Consider the following 10362-nt stretch of genomic DNA (forward strand, 5'->3'; position numbering starts at 1 on the left):
ACTTTTGAGTATTTTAATTAAGAATATTACATGCTATGACTCTATGCACAAGTTAGTATTCAAACCGATTAAACCGAACCGAATAAACCGAAAATGAAAGGAGAAAAACTGAACCATACCGAATTTAATTAGGTACGGTATTGGTATAGCATTTTAAGAAACCGAATACCGAAAATACCGAACTAAAATGTCTAAATACAGTACCGTACCGACCGACGAATACCCCTATCTTCAGCGTTCAAATTTCCCCTTTCCTAACATAGAATCGGACTTCCCTTTATGTCCAACCCTAACCCGCCTCCTTTTTTTTCCACTCATCTTACTCTGACACACACTCCCTCAGAGTCTAAAAAATTCATTCCATCTCACTCACTCGAGGCTAAATAAAAGGAAGTTTTAGAAATAAAAAAAAATAAAAAAATAAACAGAGATTTGGAGAATAAAACGTTCTGAAAAGAAAAGGGAAACTGAAATTTGGAATGAGTTTGGGAGATGAATTGATTTGATAAACATTTGAAGTTTGGGAACTGCTGTTGTTTGTTGCTAAAGCTGTTCGTCTGCCGTCCTCTCTTCTATGGCATCTCGTTAATTAGGTATGTTTGTTTTTCCTTGAGCTGCTATTTCAACTCAATTTCGGAATGTTTGAAATGTTAATTATTGAATTTGTGAATCAATTGGACTTTGTTATCCATAAAATGTGATTTAAGTTCTATGTCAATCTGATTTGTATCACTATCGAAATGCGTGAGAATTGAGTGTTTGAATGAAGTGGGTATCTCTAATACAAGTAAAGGTAAATTAATGTTGTATCCCTAAGCATGATGGTTTGTTTATTGGATTTATGGATAAAACATGTATTTATGAATTCCACTTCAGATGCATTATTAGTTTGATTGGGGATTTAGGTTATTCAATGACCTATAGTTTTCATTTGGCTAGTAACAATATGTAATGGGCTTGTTTTGCACATGTGGCCCAACAACTAGAATTTGTCAGGACCTGTCAGAGGTCTTTTGTGGGCTGCTAATTGCATACAACTTATCATTTCGCTAAGTCTTTCAATAAATAGTGCATTGCTGATCAATTCCAAGTAGAGCATATTTTGATTAACAAGTCTGCTCTTCCATCCATTGTATTAATAGGCTTCAAATAAATCCTCAATGCTGCGAAGCTCATAAATACCAATTTCATTTCCACTCTAGAACAAAATCATTCCATAATTTTTGGGCCTTTGCACTTGACCTCAAATTTAGGAAAATATTTAAACTCATAAACATCGTAGCTGGCTTTAGGCGCGATTAATAATAAATCATTGTGACTATGAGTGTGGTTCCCCTGGTATAGTTATGATACATAAACCCCATTCGGGTGTGCATTTCATGTGACCTAACCACAACTTCGAACAATAATAAAATAAACATGTCGCAAATTACGGGTGTATTTCCTGTAGCGTGGTTTGCAACGTGTTCCAAAATGGTAAGTGTACGACAATCGTAACATGTTCAAGAAATAATTTCATAAATCCTAAAAGCGGTTTAAAAAAATTAAAAGCGGTTATAAAGTTAAAAGTTCACAATAGGTCTAAAACATGTAATAAATCAGATAATTAGGCCAATTATTATTAGTTAAGCGATCGTGCTAGAACCACGGAACCCGGGAATGCCTAGCACCTTCTCTCGGGTTAACAAAATTTCTTACCTAGTTTTTCTAGTTTCGCAGACTTTTTAAATGAAGTCATATTTCTCGATTTAGGATTTTTAAAATAAACCGATGACTTGTGACACCATAATAAGTATCCCAAGCGGAAACTCTAAATAAATAAAATAATCCCATTTCAAATAATGTCACTTAAATTGGAAAAAACTCCCTTAGACCCCCTTCCGGGTAAAAAGGAGGTGTGACAGCTCTAGCGACTCTGCTGGGACAAGAACCTAGAATCTCTGGTTCAGGGTTCAAAATTCGAGCTTAGAATAACTATGATATTTGGCTTTTGTTCATTATCTGATTTTTTACGTGTTTGAGACTAATGTGCTAAATACCGCTTTTTACCGATTTGATATTGTTTGAACTGTATATAAAACTGTTACGAAACCCTCTTCTCTTTGAGTCTTCTAAATCTTCTAGGAAGCATGCGCTTCGCGTGTCTTCTATTCTGTTAGAATCTGTAACGATTCGACCAGTCGTCTCATGAGTTACCGCTCTGTTTTCCCTATTTCTTCCTATTTATACTTTGTTTATCCGTATTATGTAGTATCAGGTTGGTCGGATCGAATCAGGAAAGAATTTGGTAAGGTTTGAGACACTTAGTCTCTTTTAAGGAAGTTTAAGTTGGAAAAGTCAACCGAATGTTGACTTATGTGTTAGAGGGCTCGAATGTGAGTTCTGTGGTTCGGTTAGCTTCGGAAGGTGATTTGGGACTTAGGAGCGTGATTGGAATGAGTTTTCGAGGTTCGGAGTAGATTTAGGCTTGAATTGACGAAGTTGGTATTTTGGCGATTTCTGGTCGGTAGGCGAGATTTTGATATAGGGGTCGGAATAGAATTCCGAGAGTTGTAGTAGTTCCATTGGGTCATTTGGGATGTGTGTGCAAAATCTCAGGTCATTCGAACGTGGTTTGGTTTGGTTTTTGATCAAAAGAAAAATTTGGAAGATTTTAAGAAGTTTGGCTTGAATCCGATGTGTTTTGGGTGATTTGATGTTGTTTGAGGTGTTTTGGTGATTGGAACAAGTTTTAATAAGGTATTAGGACATGTTTGTGCTTTTGGTTGAGGTCCTGGGGGCCTCGGGGTAATTTCGGGTGGTTAACGGAGAAGTTTGGATGTTGTTGCAGCTGCTGAATTTGCTGCTTCTGGTATTTTTGCACCTGCGGATTGGGGATCGCAGGTGCGGCGCCACATGAGTGGAGGAATTGATCGCAGAAGCAAAATGGCTTGAGGAGCAGGAAACCGCAGAAGCGGCTAAAAGGACTGTCTGCGATGTCGCAGATGCGGGTAGGGGACCGCAGATGTGGACTAATGGGAATAAGTGATTTCCATAGAAGCGGAGGAAGAACTGCAAATGTGGTACCGCAGAAGCGGAAATATGGCCAGAGATGTGAAAATGACTGGGTAGAAGGTAACAAATTGTGGCCTTCGCGAAATTTGAGCTATTTCACCATTTTTAACTAGGCTTTGGAGCTTTTTGGACGATTTGAAAGAGGGATTTCAAGGGAACTTCTTTGAGGTAAGGAATTAGGACCTAAAACTTGTTCCTATGCTATTATTTCACGGATAAGAGCTAGAAATTATGGAAATTAAGGGTGAAAATTGGGAAAACTAGGGCTTGAAAACTTAGACCTTTAATTGAGGATTTGAAGGACCATTTGGGGTCGGATTTGAGGACTTTTGATATGTATGAACTCGTGGGGAGATAAGGAATCTATTGATGTAAAAAATATCGAATTTCGAGACGTGGGTCCAGGGGTCGGGTTTTGGTAATTTCAGGATTTGTGTCGTATTTTGATTATTTTTGCTTGGACTTTGTTCCCTTAGCATATTTTGACGTCCTTGTTCTGATTTTGGATAGATTCGACGCGAGTGGAGGCCGATTTGAGGGGAAAATGCGTCGCGAGCTAGAGATTTGATCGGTTCAAGGTAAGAAATGGTTGTAAATGATATTCTGAGGGTTTGAAACCCTGGATTGCACATCGTGGTGCTATATTGAGGTGAGGCACACGGTTGATGACGAGCGTGGGGTCGTGCACTGTTGGCAATTGTGACTTGGTCTGTCCCGAATGACTATTTTACCGCGTATTTGATTGAAATCTATTTGCTATTATCATGATTTGGGCTGAATGCCATATTTGGGCCTTGTGCCTACTATTTGAACCATTCATGGATTTTTTCTGGTATTTTCCTCACTGTTTTGACTTTATACTTGAATTCAGTCATGTTATATTTCACTGTTTTCGTACTCAGCCATGTTTACTCTGTTTTAACACTTACCTGTTCTTTTAAATGATATTTTGGGCTGAGAAACATGTTTTACTACTGCCCGAGTGGCTTGTGAGGATTTTTGACTGAGTAAGGCCGAGGGCCTGTATTGTGAGGAAACATTTGATACTGATTATGAGGCCGAGGGCCTGAGATATGTACGCCACGAGGTGTCTTGATTGATATGAGGCCGAGGGCCTAGTGATGATGCCACGAGGTGGCTTGATATTGCGCTTGGGCCGATTGAGCCTGAGGGGCTGGTATTGTTCTATGTGATTGCCCGAGGGGCTGGTACTATTCTGAGATGTTTCCCGAGGGGTGGATTTATTGATACTTGTCTCGAGGGGCGAGCCTTTATGTGTTAACGTTTCATAATTGACTATCAATTACCTTCTTAATAATTGAAAAAGGGCTTTTCATGAAACTACATTTGAGTTAAAGAATTTTACCTATCTTTCACTGATTTACTATTTTTAAATGGTCTTACTGCTTCATTATAGAATGCTTTGTGCCTTATGTGATTTCTTGCTTTCAGTCTTTATTTGCATTTGTTACTCACTGAGTTGGAGTACTCACTTTACTCCCTGCACCCCTGTGTGCAAATTCAGGCATTGCGGATCCTGCCAATGCGAGTTGAGAGCTCCCGTGTTTCTCCTCCTTTATCATTTCTATCTCTTTTCAGATATTTGTACTAGCTTATAGACTTAGTAGATTGATGATATTATCGGCTACTTTGGATTATTTTATCATGTTTAGACTGTTTCTTAATGCGTAACTGTTAAAATTTGGAAAATGGGAAGTGTCGGCAGGGCCTTGTCTTCACGAGAGGTGCCATCACGATCGGGTTTGGGTTTAGGGTCATGACAGAATCATATCCCAATTTTAGAACGAGGTTCAGACAAGTTGCAAAGCCGGTGAAACTTCTGTACACTCCCCCCCTCCCCCTCGGCTCGAGCTGATTTCAAAAAGAAGAAAAGGTAAGTCGTGATGTGCGGAGATCGAAAAAAGATCCGATAAAAATAGGTACTGTAAGCACGTGATTTTTGCTTTACGAGCAATCGCTCCAAAAGAAAATAAAAATAGTGACAAATGATTTCGCTGTACAATTGTTCGAGTTTTTCGTGACATGTGTTGTTAGTCATTTGTGGATCTGTCCATTTTGCATTTAATCATTAACAAACAAAATACAAAATATGCATGTCAGGGTGATTAAACCATAATTCGATCAGTAAAAGAAAATTCAAAAAATATATGTGCATCGTTCGTTCTAGGCTTTTAGTTAACTTACCGAAATATTTTTTGTGATAATTGTGTTAAAATGTTGCATTGTTGTTGGTTTTAATTTCATTATTTTATGGTTTGTTATTTCATTTTTGTTTTAAAAGAAAAAAATAAAATAGAAAACAAAAAGAGGGATTGAAAATCGGGTTAGGCCCAAGAAATAAAACAAAAAGATGGGCCCAAACCAGCACAAGTCCGGTCCAGACCAGGCCTGCCCAGGCACCTCCTGAAACGACGTCGTTTCAGGGACGGTTAATCTGGGACGTTCATTTCCATTGATCCGATGGCCCTTATTAGCCCTCATGACCCGACCCATTCCCGTTTTTGACCGACCCCTCGATTAACCAAACGGCACCGTATGGTCTAGCCTCCCCAATCCTGGCCATCAATTTTAATCAATCCAACGGCCGGGATTGAATCAGCCTCCCCGTATATAAGCCTCCTATCATACCCCACGCCCCCTATTCTAACCCCCCACTCATCGTCTTCATCCAAACACTGAAGCCCCCCCAAACCCTAGCAGCCGCCCTAGCTTCCCTTTCACCAGAACCCGGCGGCACGAACGCCGGTGACCGCCTCCTGAACACCCTAGGACCACCTCACTGTCCTGAACACAAATCCACTAACCACGAGCCTCGAATCACTTCCGTTCGTCTCGAATCTTCATTTGAAGATTTGAGTCGAACCCGGATCTATGCCAAACCATCCCATCTTCATACCAGACACTCCCCTGACCTTCCTCATGACCAAACCAAGCTTGGTTTGGTCCGAATCTACCCACAACTCCTAAAAATCCAGATCTGGAAATCCAGAACTTGAAACACACGCACCTGGGGAACCCGGCCAGTTTTGACATGGGTTTGAGGTCTAATAGACCTTAATCAAGGTGTTCTCATGTGAGAACACCCTGATTAAAGTTTGTTCGGCCTCAAAAATTCGAAGTTGAATCAGATTTGGGTCTGTTTGATTTAAACATTTTGGTAAGTTTTCCTTTCTTTTGTTTTATTTCTAAATAAGTTGTCAGCATATCTCTTTGTGTTTGGTTGTTATTTTGTTATTTTTTGGATTTCTTTCATCTCTGTAAAGACCTTTTATTTGGTCGATTGTCTTCTGTTTGTGTTCTGAATACACTCTGTGAAAAGCATGTCCGATTAGTATAGTCGTCGCATAAATAATTCATATAGGCCCCAGTAATTGAACAAAAGTTGTCTGATACCCTTTAGGTCCCTGAACGTATTATTTATATGAGCGACTGATTATTACCTGTTATAATTAGTATAGTCGACTCGATAAATGTCGTCGATTAGTTTGCTATAACTAATGAATCGAATGAGCTAGTATTTTCACGTAACTAATTGAACTCGGCCACTGACTGAATGCCCCAGTAATGTTTGAAATGGTTTGTTGGCATTGTAAAAATGACTAAAAGGATTCAGTCGAGGCAGTCTTGAATTTGAACTTTCATCAGTTCAACAATGCCATGATGCTGCAATAGGCAGGGGCAGTAATAATCAAGGTTGACAGGGGTAGTCTGGGGTTTGCAAAGAACAAAAATGATTAGTTTAAATGAACTGACAAGTAGGGTACTAATTTGGGATTAAACTAATGTCAATGGGGGGACAAGACATAAGAGTATGGGGCTTAAAATGAATAAATAAAACGAGCCCATAACTCTTGATTAAACAAAGACCAGGCGTGGGGAACAAAGGGGCTGGCACCAAATATGCTTAGGCATGGGCTTAAAGAGTATGGGCATTCTGCCAATTGGCAAGGCAGGCAGCTCAGCTGTACTGTTTCATTTGGCCTATAAATAGGCCATTTGATAACTTAAACAGGGCTGGACATTTTTTAGTCTTCAGAAAAGAAAAACAAGAAACATAAAGTCTCGGAATATTGTAACCAAACACTGTCTGAAAATTACATAAGAGTTTATGTTGGTTTAGCTGTCTTGGCCAATTACTGTTGTTTGCCTGTTTGAGCCACTTGTAGTTATTGAATTGCTGGGGTGTTTACATTGAATACTCTGCTGTCTCTGTTGGTTCCTACTCTGTTTCTGGGATTTGTTGTTTGTTACTCGACTACTCGGGAGCTTCATCTTTGTTGGTTGATTTTGTTGCTGTGTTGTTGCTGTGTGTCTGCTGCTGCTGTATTCGTGCATACTACTCAACTGATCACTTTCTTTCTTCCTTTCCTTCCTATACCAGGTACACACCCAATACACTGTCAGATGTAGCTGGAAATTTGAGCATGAATGTAAATGAAAGACCTGAAGAATTTTGTTTATATACATAGTTTGCCCTTTTAAATATCATGTAATGTAGGAAATTTTATGCCTGTTTTGGATGTTGGAGATAGCCTTCAGGCCTGATAACTATCAATGAATGTTAGTTGAATGTTAGATTGTGTATATAGGATGGTGATAAGAGTATGCTTAAGGCAACAGGTTGTATCTCAGATTTAGTGCAATAGTGTAGTATAAGCATGTAATGCATGCCAAGCCTAAAATTCGTACACTAAATGAGTTCTTTCCTTTCCAGTAAATTGCTATATATAACTCTTAAAACCATGTCTTAAGATCAGGAACACAAATTCAGGGCTTCAACCTCACAAGGGTCGAGTTCAGGCCAAAACAGGGCAAGCCAGCCTGCTTCGAACAAGCAGTGGTCCAGGTCTGGCCAATCACACTGGGCTGGATTTGGGCCTGTGATTACTTGTTCGGACAGCCTCGTTTCTGATTTTAGGCATTTCTGAATGTTGTTACAAACAACTTGCAAGCATGTAATTAATTAGGACTATCTACTGTTTTCAATTGATAAGGACAAACGCGATAAGAAACGTAGTTGCTATAGGATATCCTTTTAAAATAAGAACGAGATGAGCCTCGATGAAAATAAACAAAACGTGCAAATGCGGGGCCCTTGTTAAATGTATATTATTGAAGCATTTAGTTTCCAGGACGGGTTGCTTAGCAAATCTCACAACCCTCCTAAAATAACAACACGTTAGTCTCTTTAGGATACGCTTTAATAAACCTTACCTTCTTAAACTCGGGTGCACATTTATGTGACCCAAATCCAAATCTCGACGGATTCGAAATGTATTTCTAATCACGGGTACATTGATTGTGACGTGGTTCGAGATGCGTGTCCATGACATTGCAAATTCATTTTAAAAAATAAGAATGAGATGAGCCTCGCCAAATAAAATACAAATTGCGGGGCCCTCAGTAAATATTTGCTTTAAAAATTATTTGGACTTCGGGATGGACCGTTTAGTAAAATTCCACGGTCTTACCCAAAATAAATACGCTAGTCGCTTTAGGCGCGCCTTTAATAATTTAATTTCCTTAAACTCGGGTGCACATTGATGTGACCCAAATCCAAATCTCAACAGAGTCAAAGTGTGTCGACGACCACGGGTACATTGATTGTAACGCGGTTCGAGATACATTTTCACAACGTTGCAATTCTTAAAAATAACAGTAAATGATAAAAGCGGTTGAAAGATAAAATTTGCACATAAGTTCATATTGTATTTAAAATCAGATAAATAAGCCAAATATAACAGTTGAGCGACCGTGCTAGAACCACGGAACTCGGGAATGCCTAACACCTTCTCCCGGGTCAACAGAATTCCTTATCCGGATTTCTGGTACGCAGACTGTAATATGGAGTCATTCATTTCCTCGATTCGGGATTAAAATTGGTGACTTGGGACACCCTAAACCTCCCAAGTGGCGACTCTGAAATAATTAAACCAATCCCGTTTCGATTGTCCTTTAATTGGAAAAAACTCCCCTGCGCCCCCGCGGGCGCGGAAAAAGGAGGTGTGACAGCTCTGGCGACTCTGCTGGGGATTGGTGAACCCAGAACCACTGGTTCAGGGTTAAGAATTCGAGCTTAGAATAATTGTTATTATTTGGCTTTATTTATTATCTGATTATTACATGTTTTGAGCCTAATGTGCTAAATGCTGCTTTTACCGCTTTGATATTATTTGAACTGTATATAAACTGTGCCGAAACCCTTCTCTTCTTACCTCCGGGGAGAAGCTCGCTGGTCGAGACTCCCTATTCTGTTAGTGTCAATACCCGAAATAAGAAAGAGGACGGATAAGTTACGAAGCCGGACGGCCTTTTGGTTCCCGGTAAGTTGCCCCTCCTCGGCTCGAGTTGTCCGCTCGGGTACACTGTCTAGAACACTGACCCAGGTTTTGAACATAGAATAACGTGACTTCATGCCGGAACCCTAGTAGGAACGCTTATTTGCATCATGTTGCATATGACTTAGGGGACTCAACACAGGGGTTGGGTCCGTCTAGGACTAGCAACCTGGTATGAAAGGACCATCCTAATACATCCCCATTTGTTTTCCGTGCATCTATTTGTCTCGAGCCCGCATGCTGACCAGTGTTTGAATAATGGAAATTGGAAAAAAAAAGGAAGGAATAGCGGTTAAGGAGTTAATTGTTTATTTTTGAAAAAAAGCCAATGCCAAAATACCATCAAAACTCTGCCGAAATTTTGAGAAAATGAAAGGAAAATGTCTTATTGGTTTTGTTTTATTAATTGCAAAGGAAAAATAGAAAAGAAGAAAAAAAGGGGTTGTCGTTCTGCTTTTATATACTTTTTATAAAAATATATATATATATATATATATATATATATATATATATATATATATATATATATATATATATATATATATATATTTTGTCCTGTCACAAAAATGAAGATGGAAAAGAGTCTTATTTTTGATATATATATATCTCTACATATATATATATATAAATATAAATATATGTCTTTATTTGTGGCAAAATTACTTGTTTTGCCAAAAGTCATGAAAGTAATAAATGTGCAGGGTTTTTCATAAAGTTTTATAAAAAGTATACGTCTAAATAAAGTTTTATTTTTTATTCACTTGGCATAATCACCCCAATAAATGTGCAGGATGAGCACGGTACAAAACGAACCCTTTTCAGTAATGACCAAGATCCCGTTTGAATTGCGGTTATGGTGGAACGACTTAGGCAAAGAAGGGCAAGACAAAGTAAGGAAATATCTGAAAGGTCTCCCGGACCTACTAAACGTTCAGCCTCGGGGTGATAT

General features: G+C 39.0%; 1 long non-coding RNA gene across 1 annotated transcript; it reads left to right on the forward strand.

The window, feature by feature from the left end:
- The first annotated feature begins 291 nt into the window (after positions 1-291).
- Positions 292-7650, forward strand: LOC142176570 (uncharacterized). Its single transcript, XR_012705248.1, has 2 exons — positions 292-593; positions 7457-7650. It is a non-coding gene; the product is annotated as an uncharacterized LOC142176570 (long non-coding RNA).
- The last annotated feature ends 2712 nt before the right edge of the window (positions 7651-10362 follow it).

This window comes from Nicotiana tabacum, chromosome 22 (genome assembly GCF_000715075.1).
Source record: "Nicotiana tabacum cultivar K326 chromosome 22, ASM71507v2, whole genome shotgun sequence".
Lineage (NCBI taxonomy): Eukaryota > Viridiplantae > Streptophyta > Magnoliopsida > Solanales > Solanaceae > Nicotiana > Nicotiana tabacum.